Source organism: Hippopotamus amphibius, chromosome 4 (assembly GCF_030028045.1).
Source record: "Hippopotamus amphibius kiboko isolate mHipAmp2 chromosome 4, mHipAmp2.hap2, whole genome shotgun sequence".
NCBI lineage: Eukaryota > Metazoa > Chordata > Mammalia > Artiodactyla > Hippopotamidae > Hippopotamus > Hippopotamus amphibius.
In genome coordinates, this window is record NC_080189.1 from 173,385,368 (window position 1) to 173,401,885 (window position 16,518).

Here is a 16,518-nt window from a genome sequence, read left to right on the forward strand (position 1 = left end):
AAGCCCTTGCACCTAGAGCCTGTGCTCCGCAACAAGAGAAGCCACCACAATGAGAGGCCTGCACACTGCAACAAAGAGTAGCCCCTGCTCTCTGCAACTAGAGAAAGCCCATATGCAGCAATGAAGACCCAATGCGGCCAATAAATAAATAAATAAAAATAAATTTAAAAAAAAAATTCATTCTATCAGTGGTTCTCAAACTGTGGTCCCTGGAAGGGCAGCATCAGTATCACCTGAGAGTTTGTTGGAAATGCAAATTCTCGGCCCCACCCAAGATCTACTAAATCTGAATACTTGGAAGTGGGGCCCAGGGATCTGTTTTCATAATCCCTCCAAGTGATACTGATACATCTTAAATCATTCATTTATCCAGCCATCCAACGACACTGAGTCTGTTGTTACAAAAAGTACCCTACTCTACTGCATGTTAAGTTTCAATTAAGAGCAAAGTATTGGGCTAGGGGTTGGGGAGGGAGGAAGTGTTGGGAGGGAAGATGATGAAATCTCTGCCCTTGAGAAGGGTATTGTCCTCTATGGGAGATAAGACAGGTATACAGGCAACTCAACACAGAGACAGACAGTGTTACTTCCTCTAACAAACGGGTTTCAAAGGAGACGTTTGTTTCTCACTTGCACAGGAAGGCAGGTAAGGGAAAGCCTCAAGAAAATAATAATGGGACTTGAGGTCTGGACAGGATTTTGACAGGCGGGAATGGGCAAAAGCTGAAGCAAAGGCTCAGAGGTGAGAAAGCATGAGGGCTATTCAGGTGCATGGAGGAACCAGGTCCGGCTGAATCGAGAACACCTGGAGGGGATCTGGGTGAGACAGGGTTACTGCCAGGCACAGACGGGTAAATGCTAGGGGCCCCTCGCTTCTCTTTCTTGTATGAAGACCACCCAGCAGCACCTGTTGCTCATGTTTAGAAACTGACTTCTGGTGATAAACCAGGTGATTTAATAATTTCTAAGTCCAGCCTGCTTTTCTGTACTTTTGGAACTGCTTTTTCTAGAGGGGAGCACCTCAGCTGCTTTAAGGATTAACTGCTGAAGGTTTGCCCTGGAGGAAGACACAAAAGAAAATTTTAAAGTAAGCATAAGAATCTGGATGTCACAGCAGCCTCAGGCCATTCTGCAAAGGGGCAAAATGTTACCACACCTAAAAAGCCCCTGAGGGCATTGACGGTTTTAGCTTTATAAAATAACTCAAGTGGGGAGGGGTGTGCCTCTGTCAAAAGGAAAAGTTAAACCAGGGACTGGAAGAAATGGGTGTACGGGTCAAAAGGGACAGACTTCCAATTATAAAGTAAGTCATGGAGATACAGCATACAGCAGAGTGACTATAGTTAATAAGACCGTATTGCACATTTGAAAGTTGCTAAGAGAGTAGATCTTAAAAGTTCTCATCACATGAAAAAAATGTTTGGACTTCCTTGGTGGTTCAGTGGTAAAGAATGTCCTGCCATGCAAGGGACATGGGTTTTATCCCTGGTCGGGGAACGAAGATCCCAGATGCCGAGAGGCAACTAAGCCCATGCCACAACTACTGAGCTCGCACGCGCCTCAACTAGAGCCCACGTGCCGCAAACTACAGAGCCCACTCAAAGCCCACGCGCCACAAGTAGAAAAAAGAAAAACCCTCATGCCACAACTACAGAGAAGCCCATGCGCCTCAGCACCCCGCCATGCCGCAACTAAGACCTGATGCAGCCAAAAAAAAGAAAAATTATAACTATGTAAGGTGGAGGATGTCAACTTAACTTGCTCTGGTAATCATTTCGCAATGTACACAAACATTGTTGTACACCTGAAACTAATATAATTTTATGTCAATCATACCTCAATTAAAAAAAATTAAAATATGCCCCCCAAAAGTTAAATCAATATTCAACACCTCCAATTAGAGGAAAAAAAAAAAAAACTACTTTTCATGCTCAAGAAGGAATGGCTTTTGCTTCTACAAAGCTGACATAAATAGAAGGCTTTATTTCCTGGTGCTGCTAGATGAATGATGGAAAACCGAAAATGTTTTTGATGTCATGCAAGGCTCTGATGGAAACGAGCTGGATTCAGAACCGGTTGCTCATCCCAGTTCGGCCACTAAGCCGTCTGTGTCATTATGCGCAAAGCACTCAACGTCCTAAACCTCAGTTTTTCATCCATCGAGAATTAGAGACACTGACTTGTCCCACCTTCTTTGAAATTTAAATAACAGACAAGAAGTTGCTATGAAAATTATAAAGTGCAATATTACACAGCAGTATATTTTTATTGTATATATAATTATACTATCCTACTCACTGAGACATTTGGGTACCAATCAATACTTGTTACTGTATTGGCCTTTGAAAACAGAAAAGTAAAACGTTTCTTATGCCCTTCAGACTCTCCTTTTAAATATTTATAGATAGAGCAGTTCTAAGGCACAAACTTGGTATCCACCAAACCATCCTCACAAGAAACATTTCAAGGTAAATTTTTTACTTCTATTATTTTTTTTTAACTTTTATTCCTCTGACCACGATAGAGCATCCAGATATCTTTCAGCAGCTCCTGGTGAGCACGACTCAGTCTGCAGCAACACAGACATATGATGGTGATAATTTATCATCTCTGCAGTAGTTTAGTCCCAGATGGACCATTTACTAATTTATTTCCATATGTAACTGGCAGAGAGATTAATCAGGCTTCCAACTCAGAAATCTGAATTGTGCTTTATTCCCTTAACAGACTAACTCTGGACCACAGGAAGTACACGTTTACACAGAAAACCAAGAGTTCCTCTTAAGAGCCTGTGGACCTCAGACACAGGCCTTTAAACACACACACACACATACACACACACACACACACACACACACACACACACACACACACACACACACACGGCCTGCACCTTATGTCACCTTGGAGGGCTGGTTCTTTCTTTAGATACTAATGGGCTTCCCATAGGAGCTGTGTCTGATAGAACTACAGGCAGAAGGAATGCCGAATCAGGCCCAGTTGCAGCCACAGTCCCCTCCCTGTGTGCAAGCTCAGGGTCTCGTATTTCTGAAACTGAAGAGATCTTTTTGCCACGGTGCTACGCCCAGCTGGCTGGCTGTGCAGCGCCCAGGCACTGGAAAGTATGTGCTTTCTTTTTTCCACTCTTTTTAAGGGTCTGAACTTGACTGAATCCAGCAGCTGCCATAGCTTCAGCAAGGCGATTTGCTAATGAATTGTTAGCACTGCTCTCGGTCCCCCTGAGTTCAACTCTCAGTTACCTTTTGTTTTTAATTCTATCCCAGTGATATCAGCCTTGAGCGAAGAGTGGTTAATGGGATGATGGTGTTTACAGACAGAAGGCCAGCCAATCCCCACACGGGGCAGGAAGGAAATTGACTAGCTATGTCTTCAGCGGAACCCAAGGCCACAGCCAGGAAGGCTCAGGAGGCAGGACTGCGTAGAGATATTATTGGCTGGACCCACACACCTGGGTCAATAACCAACCATGTGGCTTTGGAAAAGTCACTTATCAGTTCACATTCACAATTCTCTCCTCTGTAATATGAGTTTAGCTCCCTAAAGTTCCTTCTGGCTCTAAAATCTTCAATTCCATGAAGATGAAAAGAAAAAAAAACAAAAACAAAATCAGCCATTCACCTGGTTTCTGTGTTTAGATGATGCCAAACAGCCAGAAGTTTGGAAGCATCTGAAAGTGGCTGAACTGGTCCAGATGCTTGGTGCTGTGACAGACAATAGCCTTAGGAATCTCAGTATCCAACAGACTAAGCGGAAGACTGTTCAATGACATATATCTTTGCAAGTGTTTAAGAAGTCAGTGAAATACAAGTTTGAAGTACTGTTCTAGGTATGGCCAAAAAAAGCTGTAGAAGTACCTAAATCAGAGTCCTGTGTCTTTGATCCGTTTACATCACGGTTCAGAAAAGATACAACTCATCCTACTATGGTGAAATAAGTGCTATAATTTGAAGACCAACTGTTATGGGAACATGATGGAAAGGATGGAAAAATCATTCCAGTGAGGGTGAGAGGGGGAGATCTGTAAGGTTTTTTGGAGGAATTGGAATTGAAGCTGGGAAGGTGGGAAGAAAGGAATCTGGGCAGAGACAGCAGCAAGAGCAAAGGCCTAGAAACTTCCCCATATGGCCAGGATAGAGTGTTTATTACCCTAGGGCAGGCCCCAGGATGCTCAAGAAAGAGACCTAGTGACTGGGAAGGCTGGAAAAAGACTAACGGTGGAAAGCCCTGGACACCAGCCTGGGGACTGGCTCTTACCCTGCGACCAACGAAAACTTTCAGAAACAACTAGGCAGTGGAGACTCCAAATGAGCTATGCCTCAGGAAGCTTATTCTGGCAATTCTATTACCATTTACAATTGGTAATAAGATCAGTCTCTACCTTCATTTTCCCCTTATTCATTTCATGCTGCCACTATTAGGGAATCCCTCAAATTTACTTTTTTCCAAATCAATTTCCTGGCCTTTCAAATGGAAGCAATTGAGTTTCCTACAAGCACTGCCAGGATTTTACATTTGAATGACTGGTACAGCCTAGGACTTTACGTTTTGGTTGATGTGTTTTTCTATTCTTACAAAAGAGTTAACACAACATGGTGTTTTTTGGAGATTTCTTTTTTATACTAGAATGTATTTTGGGATGATGAAAAATAATATATACAAACATCTCAACGGTTGGAAGGGCTTGTACTCCCCAAACAGACAAAAGTTGAACTATCATCCAAAGTAGTTCTTTGGCACTTATTTGATTTCCAGTTTCAAAGCTCAAGGTTAATGAACCCAAGGTTTCCAGAGCCCCTCACACGTAATAGCAGAACATCAAGTAAACCCTCACAGCGATGGGATTTGGTTCCTCTGCCCCGGGTGGCTTCCTGCAGCTGTTACAGAGAGAAGCTGCCCACCAGGATGCCCACGGCCTGCACCAGGCACCTCAGGGCCTGGGGGAGGGGTCTGCAAGCCTGCCTCCCCATCAGCCCCAAAGATGGGCTGGGGTCCCGAAACTACAGACATGAGTGTGAGAATAGACAGAGGGGCTCTCCGTCTGAGAAAGGAGCTGCTCTGAGTGTGAGCCACCAAAAAAAAAAAAAAAAAATTCCCCCTAGAAGACACAGACTTCACTTCCCATCTCTGGGTGGCTCGCACCACAGATGGGCATCACCGGGAGGCTGCAGCATTAGTTTCACTTTGGATCACCTTATTTAGAAGGCAAATTGTATCTACCCACTGGGGTGGCAAATATTCTAGCGTGCCATCCCTGATTGATAATCCAAATCTCTCCCAGCCCCCCATACCCCGCGGGGTGCGGGAAGCTCCAGGGCCCCCTCCCCCATAGGTGTTCTCTGAACATGGAATCAAATAATTCCTGGGAAGAACAATGTGGAGCAGACACTGGAGAGAGTTCCCTGTGTACATAAAAAACAGTCCGACACACACAAGAGTTTCGTTTCTCGTACCACTTTTTGTAAAAGTCCACCTATGGTCAGAAAATGAATCCTCCTCAAATGAATAGATTAGCTTGAATTACCATGCCATTTTACATTCTCTTCCCTGATACATGAATAATAAAACTATAAGGGAAATGCAGGCTCACACTGAATAATGGGCATAAATAAAAATATTCTGACATGGAAAACTCAGTATAAATTGAACTACAACATCCTTGAAAGCTCCCACAATCATAATGGGCACATCAAAATCCATTAACCTAATACCGAGGCTGTTATTCAAAAGCAGAGGTCTAGCCTGTAAATAAATACCCATTTGAACACTTCTCCTAAATTACTGTACAATTTGACTGCAAAGTCACACACTTACAAAGTCTATCATCTTTACTTGGTTTCTCTCTAACCAACACTCAAGTCTTATCAGGCTACAACGTGGCAGCATAATATAAACACACAGAACAGTAAATGGTACCAAAAAGTAGCAGCGAATGTCAAAGACAAACCAGGGTCATCCTGGCGAGAAGGGAGATATTTACATAAGCATTCAGAAAGACAATGGAGCCCCAATTTCTCTTTAACTGCATACCCAATCAACCTCTCTGCTCCTCACCTGATCATTTTTATAGAAAAGCAATTTCACAATGATACATTCCAATACCTTAGTTGCCATAAACTCAGCAGCAGTTAAAGATTCTGGTGTACACTGATTTGCTTTAAGACTCAGCTATTTTCAACCAAAGCTTTCATTCCTTACCCATCACTACCTCCCCCCCAAAAAAATTAGCTTCACTGACAATATCTTTCTTAAATATGTCATCTGCCAAAGCCATTTTCTTACCTTTGTAACTCACTCACATTTGTTTCATTTGATGATATTTACCCAAGCAAGGACAATTGTTTGACTGGAATCTTGCAACTTTCAACTTTGCCCAGATTTTGCTGTCGTGAGGAAGGGGAATGCCGAAATCCCCAATACATCGCTTAGCTGAGCTAATGTACATCTGAATCAGAGCTATATTTTAAATTCTTTTACACTTACTTAATATAGTGCGTGCTGCCTGTCCACTGATGCGATATCAGAAACCTGCAAGCTACTATTTCTGCAACTGTGTCACTGTAGATAGTCTGAAACATGTACGTAGCTGTTGCCATGGAAACAAACACAGCTAGGGTAGAGTGCCACGCTGTGTTAATTCCTTCACCCATGAACCCCAGGGGAATGCTAACATTCATCTTCTTTCTCCTTTAGTCTCACACTGCTTTAATATTTTTTTAGCATTATCAAATGATGTACTAAATACATATGGTTCACCTGAAAATATGGATGGCTGAAATGAGCTGTGTGCCAACCTAGCCTGCTAGGTATCTGCTTAAGGTGGGGAAAATATGCATGGATCCTTTCACTAACTTCTCCTGGGAGAAATGGAGAACTTTGTTTCCTTCTTTTAAAACAGTGTGCATAGGACAAAAAAAAAAAAAGGTGAGCATCTCATCTCCCCTAAGAACAGTTATCATGGAATTGCACCACAATGAAGATGCTATCAGAAATGTGTCGTCTCAGTTCTGTGAAAGGCAGGGGGAGGTTTGGCAAACTTTCTGAAGTGGATCCAAGCTACGAGTTATTCTCCCTTCTAACTAGAGCTGTATTAGCAGGCTGTAAATCCAATCGTTTTAATTAGGCAAAAGCATAAACCCCAACGAGGGCATCTGTCCCCAGTTGGTCTTTGTTCCAAACCCACGGAAGAAGGTATTAGAATCAGTGAGGGACTAACAAGATGGAAATCTGCCATCATTCAGAAAGAAATGTGATTTTCCTGGAATCTGAACATTCTTGTATTTGCATCGCTGCCCTCATCAAATGTTTGGATCGGTGAAGAAAAGTCAAATTCTTTCATTACACCTAAAAGCCAAAATCCGTAGATACTGTCTTGCTGAGCCATCTTCCCATTCTTCAGACTGGAACGCCACTTTAAATATTGCGGCTACTCATCACAGTCAACAAAAGCAAGCTGCTCGAAATCTTAATTACAACCTATCCCTTGGGCTAGTTAATAATATTCAATCTAGATGAAAATGGCCACACTTTAGTTTGCATGCTGATGTGCTTCACCGGAATACAATTTTCATACTAAACAATCAATTGTAGGCTTTAAAAGTGCAGATCCATGACTCTGAACTGGCATGTTTTAAAGAAACCACTACTTTATTTGCAGGGGCTATGGCAAAATTATCCTACAAAAGATCAGCAAAGTTTGACTATTATTTTCCTAAACTGAATCATTCTTGGCTATGTACTATGATAATAAGGATCAGCTCACCCATAAGATAAGACAAAACAGAAAATACACATAGATGTATACACCTTACTGGTCAAAGAACTATGGCACTTTTTTAAAATAAATTTATTTATTTATTTATTTATTTATTGGCTGCGTTGGGTCTTCGTTGCTGTGTGCGGGCTTTCTCTAGTTGCGGAGGGCGGGCTTCTCATTGCAGTGGCTTCTCTTGTTGCGGAGCACGGGCTCTAGGTGCACGGGCTTCAGTAGTTGTGGCACGTGGGCTCAATAGTTGTGGCTCACGGGCTCAAGAGCACAGGCTTGGTAGTTGTGGTGCACAGGCTTAGCTGTTCCACGGCATGTGGGATCTTCCCGGACCAGGGTTCGAACCCGTGTCCCTTGCATTGGCAGGCGGATTCTTAATCACTGCACCACCAGGGAAGCCCATTATCTCACTTTTTTAAAGCAATCTCAAAAGAGGATGTTAGGGTCCAGTATAAAGCCTAGTGTTCAAGTACCAGCAGGGCAGGTAGTGATGACACTTTAAATAATCCTAACCAGTACTTACAAACTTAAGGAGCAGAGTCACAGCAATAAAAGCAGTCATTCCCTACCTTTACTTCATCCTTCCATATTTGCGGAGTATTATGAAGCATTTTCATATAGGTTATCTCATTTGGCTATGACAAGATTACACTATGAATTAGTTTGGCAAATATCAGCAAATCTCATCTCCTATGGGAGAGCACTGAGATTCCAAAGCTGGTGACTGGCCTGGAGTCGCAAATTCAGAGGCCAGAACTCTGCCTTCTGTTAACTGATCTCATGCTCTTTCCAAGAGCCACACTGCCTCTAGGTGTGCTCACAAATGCACTGGGTTGTAAATGACTTAAAATAACTATTGCAACAATACTTATCAAAGGACAGATACAAAGTATCAGATAACTGGGTGTGGAGATCAATTACAGCTGGAGGTTACAGTTAAGCAATGTTCCTCTCCACCTTCACTCACCTATAGTCTTCTTCCAAGGGTAGAAGGAGATGGGTCAGTGCCTGCCTCCAAAGCACACCCTCTCAGCCTGCTCCCTGAACCCCCTTCCTTCCCATGTGTCTCACCCTAAATCCCGGCAACTCCTCAGAGAGGGCCTTGGAGGGGAAAGATGGTCAGAGGCTCCTTGGGCTTTGGAGATGAAAGGGGACTGGGATCAGCAGGACGCAGCAATAAACTGGTTCGCCTCCTGTGATAGTTAATTTCATGTGTCAACTTGACTGGGCCAAGGGTACCCCACTACTTGGCTAAACATGATTCTGGGTGTGTCTGTGAGGAAGTTTCTGGATGAGACGTGAATCGGTGGACTGAGTGAAGCAGACTGCCCTCCCAAATGTGGGTGGGACTCATCCAATCCATCGGAGGCCTGAACTGAACAAATGGCAGGTAAGGGAGAATTTGCTGTTTCTGCCTGTTTCCAAACTGGGACTTCGGTTTTCTCCTGCACTTGGACTGAAATTTAGACCAACACTCCTGGTCCCCAGGCCCTTGGATTTGGACTAGAACTGCATTGGATTTGGACTAGAACTGCACCACCAGCTCCCCTGGGTCTCCAGCTCAGAGACAGCAGATCATGGGACTTCTCAGCCTTCATAATTGCATGAACCAATTCCTTAATAGAAAGACATATAGATACAGATACAGATACAGACATAGACATAGACATAGGCGTAGGTGTAGATGTAGATATGTACACACAGACACATGCACTGTTGTTTCCGTTTCTCTGGAAAATCTTAATACATCTCCTTAAGGAAGGAAGCCATTCTGGACCAGAAGCCCAAATAATCAAAAGTAGATTTCATTGTGATTTGGGCTATTCACGACCTCCTACCCACATCACCCTGAATATTAAGAGTGAACGGGATTTGGTCATGCCACATTTTGGTGAAAGAGGACTTCCTAGGAGTGAATTCTTCCAGGCCACTGAATTTGTTGTAGGTTGGCTTGGGGGAGCTCATGAAGCAGAAGGCATCCTAGGGGCAGTGTTCTGGGGATGCTTCTCCTGGAGGGCAGGGGAAACCGGTGCCTTCCAATGGGTGGCCCAATTCAAGAGTCAATGATTCGGTCCCTTTGGATGAAAACCTTTCTAAAATGGATTGTATGAGAAAACAATAAATTGGGCAAAGTGCAGAGCATGTGGTTTAGCCTGTTATAAATATTTTTCATGATTTGGCCAGCGTTATGAACATTATAATACAGAAGCCATAGAATCTTGAGGCAGGAGGGCGGACGGGGCAGCACACAGGACAAGGCCCCTAGCTACTGCGAGATGTTTTAATCCCTGTATTTACATTTTAATTTTCTCTGGCCTCCACCTGCCCCTCCCTGGCTCTCACGGTATCAGCTGGCCTTCTGAACACACAAAGTGGCCTGGCTCTGGCTGTTCCCTCCCTGTTTTGATTCACATCTAATATGCCAGGGGCTGGGAAACCAAATAAGAGAGTTGATTAGAATTTCGTCTGAAATAAGATGAATACAGGCCCGAGAAAGTGTCCCTGAGCACAAACGTGTCAACTTTTGGATGCCCTTGACTCTAGATCAATTAGCCTAAAGCCAGTCACCTAATGAGCAATTTGCCTATAATTTGAAACCTTTTTGAGTGTTGTTACATGGGAATGTTCTTTGCTTTTCTTTTTTTTTTTTTTCTTTTTTTTTTTTCCTGCCATGTCTTTGGCATTATAAGGTTTGTACATCAAGGGCACACCCAGCTTGTTTTTAAATTTCAGTTTATGTTTCATTTTAATTTTTAAATTAAATAATTTTTTTTGAGATAGTGGCAGTGAATGCAAAAAACACTCCACATGGAATTGAATTTCTGGTGAACTGCTTATTAGGCAATTCGATATGAGAACTGGTGTTTTAAGGGAATTTTCACTTCTAATTTTCATCTTTTTAGAATTCTAAAACCTGTCCAAGGATATCTGCAGTTTAACCAGACCAGAATACACACTGACTGCTACTCGGGCCGTTTTTCTTCTTCTTGTACAGGACTCTCTGAACAATTGAGTTTCCAGCCTCTACAGGAGGGAAGGAATTTGGTATTGCTTGGCTTTGTTTTTTCCCACCATGCATTTAATTTACGGGCACTACTGAGCTCGGCTCAGCTTGTGGGTCTCAGCTAGAGCAGAGCTCACCTTCTACTCAGGCAGGCCAGGAGCCTCTGTTGTGCGTTTTGAAGCAGTTGGCGCAAACAGCTTAAGAGGAACCCAGGATCTTTTGCATCAAAGCAACGCAGAGACTGCAGAAGTCTGAGAACCACTCACCTGACAACCTGATTCTTTTTTTTTTAATGCTGCCTTTTAAAAAAAAAATTTTTATTCAAGTATAGTTGATGTGTTAACTTCTGCTGTACAGCAAAGTGATCCAGTTATACACATATATACAATCTTTTTCATATTCTTTTCCATTATGGTTTATCGCAGGATATTGAATACAGTTCCCTGTGCTATACAGTAGGACCTTGCTGTTTATCCATTCTATACATAATAGTTTGCATCTACTAAACTCAAACTCTCATTCCATCCCTCTCCCATCCCCCTCCCCTCTGGCAATCACACGTCTGTTCTCTAGGTCCGTGAGTCTGCTGGGTAGATAAGTTCATTTGCGACAACCCAATTCTTAATGCAAGGCGTGGGGGGAAAGGCCCAAGGTCAGGGTATATCCAGTATGATTAGAACTAACGGCCCCAGCCCCATCCAAAAGGAGGGGCCAGGTGCCTTGCTGCACTCTGTTCCAAGTGCCCTTTGAGAGGGAAACCAAAAACCAGACCTGCCTATAAGGCCAGAAGCCAAGTTGACCCAGGAGATCAGGCACAAGCTAGTCAGTGATCGGATAGCATCAGGGCTGCAAAGTGGGACAGGAAAGAATTAGAGGTGATTCCTGGACTCCCCTATTATCCACCTGTAGCTCTAATACAGACATTGCCCCTCTGGGCAGAGCTCCTGAACCACTCTGCAGAGAGCAAGCATTCCAACCAGACTGGTACCCTGGCTGGAGCTGCAAGAATGCAGGCCAGCTAGTGCAGGTCGCCTTTTTCCTGGAACAGCTGCTCTGCTGTTTGTCATGCAGGAGTGAGGAGTTCTGGGGCCAGCTCCTGGAGAAGAGAAATTGACCAGGAAGGTCTCACTCTTAAGATGCTCACTGGGGTGCTGAGTCAGGGTTTGGGAAGAAAATTCTCCTGGGAATGGAAATTTTTCCTTTTCATTCTCAAATTATCATTGTGACATTTGCTTTAAATGTCTCCAGTTGGGGACAGAGCAGCTAGCTGTCCTAAGTGTGTATGAACTTCCTCTATCTTTATATGGAAGATAAGGAGCTCAGTTCACATGCCCTCAATGGGGTCATGTCCACTGCAGGACTGGACACCAATACCTAGTCACTGGGGCAGCTGTAAAATGTACTCTTCCTTTTTTAATCTGAGGATGCAACGAATTACATAAAAGTGTTTTACCCTAATCCTCCCTGCTTAAGAAAGGTGAAAGTTTTTAATACAGTAAGTCACTACTAACATACATAATCAAAATGTAAGCCAGTCCTATTAGAACATTCTGGAGTCAGTTTTAAAAAATACTGACAAATAAAAACATGGTTGCTTTTTACTTCTCACAAAACAGCCTGAGATGCGGGCAGCCTGATGACAGGGCAGGGGGTGCATGGGATGTGGTGGGGCAGCTGATACCCTGAAGGCAGGGACCCAGAATTTTTTATCTTGCCACTCTGCTATCTTCTTGATAGCACATTTGCATGACCTTAAGTAGCTCACTACTACCTTGCCCCTGTCCTAACCAGAAGCAAGGAGGAAAGAGAACATGAAAGGCTTGCTCCTGCCTCTTAAAGTCGAGATGTTGTATCCACCCGTTTCATGTTCATCTATCAGCCAGAACTTGTCACTTAACCACTGCTGGCCGACGGTGTTCAGCTAGCTAAAGCTCTGGGGTTTTAGTATTAAAAGGAAGAAAGAGGGAATGGATACTGGTGGACAACTAGCAGTGTTTTAAAGACACTATAAATATATGTATGGACAAACAAAACATAGTGAAAATTTACAAACATGCATGGGAATGATAAGTACCGAATTCAAGACAGCAGTTAAATGCGGCCCAAGGGAGAGATGAGTCTTGGGATTGGGGAAGGGATACACTAAATCTTCAATCATATCTTTAATTTTTTTATATATACATATTTAAAGCAAAAATTGCAAAATGTTGAGATCTGCCAAAGTTGCATAATGGTTATATGGGTGTTTTAGCTTTTATATGAGAAATAAATTATAAAAAAATCTACAAAATTTAGCATTATCTCAATGACCTGATTGCAACTCAACTCATAACTAAACTGTATTTCATCAATTGTAAAAAGCACATTTTTCTACATTTGAACTGTCTGAAATGAATGCATCTAATATATTAAGGCAGCATTTTCTCTTAATGGATATGTTTTACTTTACAATGAATGGTAATTTAGATTTGAAGATGTACAATGTATAAATTCTATTGCACGTGTTTGACAGTGGGGGGAGGGGGTCGTTTCCACAAGAGGGCATTGCAAAGCTTATGAATCTCTTCGGGCCCCATACCTGAGCTCTCTCTCTGTTAGGTGGTTTTCTGACTTACAAGCCAACGTTCTTTCCAATGATAGTGCCTCTGATTAAGATTGTGCAAAACACATATATTAGGTCTCATTTTCTCTGCAACTGAAGGAAATCTAGCAGATAAAAGCCCTCCTTTATTAGTTTTAAAGTGCTTGAGAATCTCCTACCTGCTAAGCAACAGAAGCATAAATGGCACCTACAAATGAAACTCCTTCAAATGGGAAGAAATCAGAGTCAGGTAATTACTGGACCAAAATTTCAGACAGGCCAACAGGACACAGCCATCTAAGGATAACAAAGCCAGGACTTCCCTGGTGGCGCCGTGGTTAAGAATCCACCTCCCAATGCAGGGGACATGGGTTCGATCCCTGGTCCAGAAGGATCCCACATGCCTCAAAGCAACTGAGCCCAAGTGCCACAACTACTGAAGCCCATGCGCCTAGAGCCTGTGATCCACAACAAGAGAAGCCACCACAATGAGAAGACTGCGCAACGAAGAGTACCCCCACTCACCACAACTAGAGAAAAGCCCATGCGCAGCAACGAAGACCCAACTCAGCCAATAAATAAATAAATAAATTTATGAGGATAACAAAGTCTTCTCCATCCACCCAAAGCAAAGTCCACATCAAGACCACCGTGGTCTCTTTTCCTTTGATATATACTATTGTAGAACTTTCTTGTAGGAAATTAGCTAAGAATACACAGACAACATTGTTCCTTCTATATTATCAAGATGCAAATAAACCAAAATGGGAAAAAAATCCATACAGCTGGTTTATTTGAAGCAGAAAAATAAATCACCTTTTTTTTTTAATTTATGAAAGTTTTCTTCATTTCTCACATTCAGTTAGTATACAGTTGGCATTTTCAAAATTCAAACCTGATGTGGATTTGGAATTCAATGAAGCACATTGGAAGACATCTGAGTGAAAAAATAAAAGTTCTAGCCATATGCTACTGGTGCATGAATTTGAATATTTGAAAGGTAATCTAGAAATGAGAATGTTTCCAATTCTCCTTACCAACAACAGCAATTCATAGCAACCACACGTTTTATAGATGGAGCTACTCACCATCTGAGACACAAAAGGAGGACAGACGGAGTCAGGGGATGGGGTTCTGGCGCAGCATGCCGAGTTACAAGCCCGTGATTTTCACTAGCTCTCCACCACTCTGAAGCCCTGCTTGGTCACTGATTAGGGTACAATAATGATTCTTGCTTCACTGGACACATTAACACATAAAAGAGCTTCTAAATGTTTCAAGTTTGGTTAGCAACTGGATGAAAAACCAGAAGACCACGCACAATGGCTCCTTCCAAAAGACATATGTGACACCATGAAACAAGCTCTAATATCAAGCCCACTGGATTTTTTACTTCTTTCCATGTATCCATATGGCTGGAAAAGAAGTGACCCAGGGTTACACCAACAGCAGGGACTCTCCCCTTTCTTGCTTGTACCCACGACTAGCATGGCGGGAGCCCCCAGCACTCGCTGGGAGGGTTTCCTGACAGTGCCCAGCTAGCCCTGCTCATCCTGTCCCTGGGCCAGGCTTCTAACTGGGTCACTCAGCAAGGGAATAGCCAAGCCAAGGGATCACGTGCATTGCTAACCCACTCACGTGCATTCGGGGACGCCAACCCATGCAAGACTAAAATGCGAGGCATGACACTAGCCCACTTCCAAAACCGCATGTCAAGAATTCAACCCATGTATTTCCAGGATGGCTACAATGCCATGGGGTGGGTCAAATGCTGAATGTGTTGATTCCTATGCATTTGGAAACGGGCAGTGGATGGCAAAACTTGTGACAGAAGTGAGCAACCTTTTCCCAACCTATTGATAAGATGGGAGAACAAAATGAGAGCATTTCTTCTGGATCTGTCCTGGCAAAAATTCCCAATGACTGCCCTTCAATCTGCTCCAGTCTATTTAGACTAGTGCTCTTCCCGAGGGCATCAGAGACGGCCAGCGCAGGGCAAAGAGACACAGCTCTGTGTGAGGAGAGGGTTAATGTCCACGACAATCTGGTCCAGCCACCAATGAGCTTTTTTTTATTTCAAAATGTTGCAATTAAACGAATCACTGTTCAAAAAAAAAAACAGTCTTGCCACCCCAAGACCTTCACCCAATCAGAGCCCCAGGTCTAGGGGAAATCTCTGAGGGGTAGCTTCACACTGCTTGGGAGAGACCCTCTTCTTGGTTTAAACTCTCCCTAAGATAACACCTTAAGATATTACCAGACCAAACTCCCTCTCACAGCAACCATGGCCCACAAGACCAGTTGTTACCACTTCCCAATCCCAATGGACACTTCTAGAGCTCTTGGATGTAATCCCCACTCAGGCCGGCAGCTTCCAAACAAGACATGACCTTGTCATGAAGCACTTTGTTCCTGGACAGGCCTCCATGCATCCTAGGGGTCTAGAATGATCTCCACCCCAGGCAAAGAAACTGACTATGAAGGGGGTACAGCCAAGGGCTGGAAAAGACACATGATCTGTGACTCAGCCCCCAGCATGGTTTCTCTCCTGCTAAGTTGTGATGGTCACATCTTAGCCCTGCAGCCTAGACTTGATCGGAGATGCGGCATGACCAAGGGAGTTTTGGTGCTGGTTGTTAAGATGGTGTTTGCTTGCTTGCTTTACCCTGTGGGTTGCCTAAGATCACACAGCCAATGAAACACCATCCCTGAACCCATCTGCTCTTTGCAGCGTGGAGAGCAGATGATTAACCAATCGGTCAAGTAAGTCCAGAAGTCCATCTCACAGCCAGATGGCAAAGATCTGAAAATACCCGATCCCAGTAAGCACTGGGTTCATCTGGACCACCAAGATAGTAAAGTAAGACACAGCTCTATCGCAGCTATCATGTGGCCCCACCAATGGAAAACAGCAATGACAAAGGAAGACTGCTTTCTCCTTGAGTCTTCCACAGGCCAAGAAACACTTGAGCAATCTGAGAATTTGACCACATCCAGAAACCAACGTTTAATAATAACTCCCTAGTTGAGCAAGTGCTTTGCTGAAAAGGTCTTTCTGTTTGCTTGCAAGCCATTCACCAACTTGCCTTAACTTTATCGTAAGGAGAAATCCAAAACGTATTCTGAAAGAGATCAACCCTAACTTTATTT

At 43.3% G+C, this 16,518-nt stretch overlaps 1 protein-coding gene across 4 annotated transcripts in view; it reads right to left on the reverse strand.

Annotated features, from left to right (window-relative positions):
• FOXN3 (forkhead box N3) overlaps positions 1–16,518 on the reverse strand; it is a 395,933-nt gene that overhangs the window by 288,555 nt on the left and 90,860 nt on the right. The gene's annotated exons all lie outside the window — the stretch shown is intronic.